This window comes from Centruroides vittatus, unplaced genomic scaffold (genome assembly GCF_030686945.1).
Source record: "Centruroides vittatus isolate TY-2023 unplaced genomic scaffold, ASM3068694v2 contig_2696, whole genome shotgun sequence".
Lineage (NCBI taxonomy): Eukaryota > Metazoa > Arthropoda > Arachnida > Scorpiones > Buthidae > Centruroides > Centruroides vittatus.
Window position 1 is genome coordinate 1,001,979 of NW_027121716.1, and position 6,000 is coordinate 1,007,978.

Here is a 6,000-nt window from a genome sequence, read left to right on the forward strand (position 1 = left end):
TCGGCATTCTCTTCGGATATTCGACATTTTCTACTGTATGTATTGTTTCTCGACCCTTGAACAACGATTCAGACTTGTAAGTCTCGTATTCAAATTTTAAGCACTCCTGCATAATAGATAACTTAATTCAATAATATATAATATATATAAAATATCTCGGTTTGTTAAAATATCTTTGTTTAAAAACTCGGTTTATTATAAGTTTAAAACGTTTCATACTGTAATTATTAAAAATTGAATACATTGCACTAAGTAAATATGCAAATATTCGAATTCTAAATCTTACCTGACCAATATAAGTTCGAATTATTCGACGCAATATCAACAACTGTCGTCTGATTTTACCAAACTTATGAATACTTAACGTTTAAAGAAAATTATATACATACAAATTATTCTATTCTTCGTTGAAGGAAAAACTGCAAACAACGAATGCTTTAAAGATAAAGGAAAATTTTCACTTAATTACATCCATTGTTTAATCTTTCGTTCTGTGACGTTGCGTGTTGTGACTTATAAAGTCGTCTTTCACAATTCCTATGAAACTATTTATTTCCAAAAATAGTTTAAAGTTAAACACAAAAGCTGAATTATGAAGAAATTTCAATTAATAATTTAATATTTGAGTTAAATGCCTGTACTATATTTGTAATATATTGATAAAAAAAAGTAAATCTACAAATATATACATATATATTTGTGTATCAGAAGTCACGGCAATGACTCCCCGCCAAATAAAAAAGTCACTGACTAACTATATATACAGGAATCAGTGTTGCCGATTTTCGAAGGTCGATTTGGCTCCGCCCCCCAAAAATCTGAAGTAATTTCGAATACCTCGTTCGAAAGAACATTGTTTTCGTAGGTAGCGTGCAAAATTTCAAGAGTTTCTGCAATGCGGTCGCTGAAATATAAGCAATTGAAGAGTGCAAAAATCGCCAAAAAACTGTATTTTCTCCTTGTTTTTGTTCTTTTTCTTCATTCGGCACTGCATTCGTACGTAGAGAAAAACTACTGGGTCTAGAAGGCTCAAATCTTAAACTTAAACCTTTCTCGTTATCAGTGAGATACTCGCCATATTCCAGGTCGATAGGTCAAAGTTCAAGGGGGTTTCCCATAGAGATAATTCAGTTTTACGGCTTAATTTTATGCTTATAAAGATAAAATTGCATGGAATTCGTTTAAATTGCCATAAAATGTTACTTGGCATAATTTTTTTTTTTACTTTTCAGATGATTCTGTTTGGATTATAATAATCAGCAAGCCACTGAACCGTATCCAGCATACGGACTTTTATAGAGCTAAGTTTAAAGGGAGAGTTATTTTTGTGTTAATCTGGAAATTATCTATATCTGATAATGGAGTAATAAATGAATATATCCGAAAATGAGAATATGACAATAAAACATTTTTCAAAAATGCATTTGTTGCTGACTTGATTTTAATTTCGCTAGTTTTAACATTAATTTTTCGCGGCTGCGTTTTCGATACCAGATGCTCATTACATTCGATGGCGTGTTAGAATCGAGAAAGCATTGTATTAGAAGAAGACATAAATGCAGTACTAACACTAGAAACAGTCGACTGGAACGTAAAATGATGTCGCTTTTAGTCGACTGGAATACAAATTTTTGCCGTGGAGGAAAACGGAATAGTAAAAATTACATCAATAAGTAGTAAATACGGAATAGTGAGCGGCCGGATGGCCGAGCGGTCAAGGTGGCAGCCTTCTGCTCTGGGGGACCTGGGATCGAATCCGAACGGGTCGAAAAATCCCCAGGAATTTTTCGGGGGGGTGGTCCGTTCGGATATGTCGGTCCCCGTCCCTCACTACCCGGTCGCCCCATTGTGGGCCTGGCCGAACCCATAATGGGCCTACTATAAGAGGCCCTCTTAGTGCCCACAGGGCGGAAAGAGTTAAAAAAAAAAAAAAAAAAAATACGGAATAGTAAAAATTACACAATGTTACTATCAATGTTACCATTGATGCTAACATTGATGGTAACATCAATGATAATCTGATGTTACATTCAGATATTACCATTCAGATGGTAACACATCAGATGTTACCATTCAGATGGTAACATCTGAAAGTACAGTAGAGACTCGGAACCCCGGTAATCGGAATCGCCGGTAATCGGAACAATTTTCAGTCGGATTGTGTCGTGCCGAATCGAACGTTTTTGATACTAAATTTACTTCTAAAGTATAATTTTCATGTTTTTATATTCTTCAATATATTTATTTTGTAAAAAATGCAGAAATAATTTTTAACGATACGATAGCCTCGATTATTATTATAAAAATTTTCGTTAGGCTTAAAATCGACGAAAATTCAACACGAAGCGACACGCAACGGAGAAAAATTTGAACATCGGACAGGTTAATATATTTATTCGTACATAATCGGTATTCGGAACAAAATCACTAATCTGAACAACCCCAGTCCCCAATTGATTCTGATTTTCGGTTCTCTACTGTAGTTACCATTCTGGAAGTAGTTACCATTTGACCGCCATTTGAACTATGGCGGTCGAAGACTTAAAGAGTGTAATTTGTTGAATTTATTAGCCGAATTAAAACTAGTCAAATTTATATCAGAAAATACTCGTACGCGTGGAGGTATAATTCAGATGCTAAAGTAGTTACCCCTAATCTTGATCTATTCGAAATATATTCTTCTATGCCCGTTTCGTTTCGGGTGTCTGTCTCTCTCTGCTCTGATATAATGTTTGGAAAATGAAAATTCAATTAACACACACAGCAACGTTCTCCAGCATCATTTTATCAGATATATGGCTGACAGACGACGTATATTTCGAATTTCCATATTCCGGTTTTCGATATTCGATGCCGAAAGACGATGGAACGGCAATTTTTAGCTTACAGTTTATGTCGACCGCTTCCACATGTGATTACTAAGCTTTATAGAATTGAAGAAAATACCTCGTTATATTGGAAAGGAGTCGTCGAATACACATTAGAAAGATCTAAAATCACAAAATTAACTTAAATATTTTGTTTTCCGAGAATTTTAATCAATTCTGCTTTATTTTAAACATATTATTATTTTTATTCTTATTATTTTAAATTATGGGCATTATCTTTTGTTTAAAAATATTCAAAGACAGCAATTTAAAACACTTGTTTTAATTAAATAAATTAGTTCCACAACGAAGAAATTGTTCACATGACAGAATGCAGCTAGAATTGGAGCTTACACCCTGTCAGTTGACGAACTGTGAAAGTAACATTACATACGAGAGGGGGGAACACAAATTTGTTTGTCTATAGAGAGGACGAAAACTCCAATTCCGGCGATCAAAGAGATGTCTGTAGAGTGTGGATGAACTTACTGTGATATATTAATTCATCTAATTAAACCCTTTTTTTAAACAGTAGGTTTTTTAATGTTTTAATTAAAACGTGATGTTACATTCAGACGATGTAACTCGGGCCCACTAGTGGCCAAGCGGTTCCGTTCCCTGAACCCTAGGAGTTCGGTGGTGGGTTAGCGCCTCACCAGGACGGAGTGGACAAGTTGAGTTTTCCGGGTTTTCTCAACGCCTGAATAGGGCCCAGTTACTTTTAAAAAGACCTCCCAGGGATGGTAACCCCTAGGCAGTACACCCAAGTGTTGCGTTGCCATAACAAAACAAACAATTTGTATCGTTGTTTTCTTCTATCATACTATTGATTATTCTTTATAAATAAAATTTAATAATTATTTATTCAATATACAGTACGTAAAGTTAATACAGTATTATTTAAAGGAAGAATTAGTATAAATTGCAATACACAGAGAAAGTTAGGAAGCGGTAAGAAACAAGTTTCAATCAGCGACGATAATCAAGCTCTCTGTTTCGCGTCGCTTCTCATGATCGAACTGATAATGCGCAGTACATTATTTTTTATCTCTTCCTCGCATACAAATAAAAAATCATCTGTATTATATCAAACAATTTTAAAATTTTAGAGAATCAAAACACTTTTTTCATACTCTTACACAATATTTCGACTTTTTTTTACTTTGTTCCATAATACAATCATTTTTTCCTGTGTGATTGTATTATAGAAATAAATATAAAAAATATAAAAAAAAACGGTTGAAATATTGACAATGGAATATCAACCGTGGTGGAGAAACGGCGGAGTATCAAAAAAGTGTTTGCGCTTCGTTTGTGTTGTTTGAAAGAAAACCCACTGAGGAGAGAAATATTATAATTTCCGCAATGTATCTGGGTAGAATAAAGTTGTTGATTGGCTAGTATTTTTGGAGTCTGTGGATGTGATAATTCCTAGAGAATAACGGTGTTTGAACTGGTTACACATCGATATTTGAAAAACGGAATAGAAGAGGAAAAATAAATGTGCAAATGTGAGGTTTGCCGAACGACTGCGTTAGTCAGAATGTCGCGCGGTCACGATCCACGTGTGGGAGTGAAAGAAACTCTCAAGAGACAGGTTTTCATTCGTAACCCGTTTATATAACAAAAGGTGCTTACAACTACGATACACTTTTATCAGCGGCGGCGTTCGAGTCTTCTGGGCCTTCTCTCGGAATCGAAAGTCCACAAGAAAAGTCCTCCGATGTTTCGCAGGAGTATGATGGCCCCGGGGCGCACTGTTCAGCTTCTCGAAGGGAAAGTTCCGGACGTAGGGCCGATTCAGATAACAGGTGACAAATCCAAGGGAGTGGGTGACTTTCCAAAAGAGATGTAATCCAACTGCCGAAGATCACAAAAAAAAAAAAAAACCCTGTCGTAAAATCGCGAGACAAAGCTCTAAGAGCCAAGAACCGAGAGAACTAATAACCGAGAACGTCACATCCCTTTTTTTCAGGGTTTTTATAACTTTCTTTTGAGTCCCAGATCGAACATTCCGATAGGTCGATGTCGATTTGTCTCCGCTCTCTAATTCGTCCCCCCCTCGTTACGCATTGTAACGAGATCGGAACCCCGGTCGTCGGATGAGTCAACATCGACTGACAATTCGATTCCTACCGAAGATGTTCGATCTAAGTACTCAAATTCATCTATTGTTTCAACCTGAGAAGAATAACTTTCTCAGAAATTTCTACAGACATGTCCTTTTATGGACATGTAATATTCACTTTTCGTTTAACTATTTTTTTTCTTGTCTGACGGTTTTTTTTTACAACGTTAATTTATAATAACAACAATTATTATTATTTGCTTCTATACAAAAATTAGAAAAAAAGATTTTCTTATTTGCACAAATAGTAGGCCCACTTCCGAAGCTTCACACAAATTCGGTGGTGAGTTTTTCATCCGGTGAGAAATAAACTTACACGAACCAGTATAAAACAACGGTGCCAGACGTCCAAACTCAATTCAAAGAATTTTGATGGCGATCAAAAAATAGGGTTCGCGGTATATTTGCACGAATACATAAGAGACGGTGTTGCTAAGGAATAATCCACAGCAGGGATATTAAAGGCTAAATTATTTTATTAATTACACTATTGCCTCCTTTACAAACGGTTAAAATTGTTTGACGGTTGATAATAAAATATGAAATTTCAAATTTAAATTAATCCAGTCTTTTCATTACAATAAAATTATAAATGTATCCTACGTCTCTGTTTGACCGGGATTGTCCCGGTTTGATGTTTTGTCCCGGTTCATCTTATAATAGTACATCGATTTTTATGATCGATGTCTCTCTTACATTGATCTTTAAAACAATACATTTGATGAAACCGAACAATTTGAATGGATTCAAAATTTCAATGATATCGCATGGTCTAAAATTGAAACAACAGGGGAAAAAATAAATGAAGTATTTGGAAATGCTGTTTATAATTCATGTTAATTCAAGCTAGTAATAAATATGATTGGTTTCAATCCTCAGCAAATACTTAACATTTTTTTTTATATCTGTTGTGTTTTTTGTAAGAATTGAAATTAATAAATTGAATTTATTACCTAGTCATTTTGTGTCCCGGTTTGAAAAAAATAAATAAATATGATAAGCCTA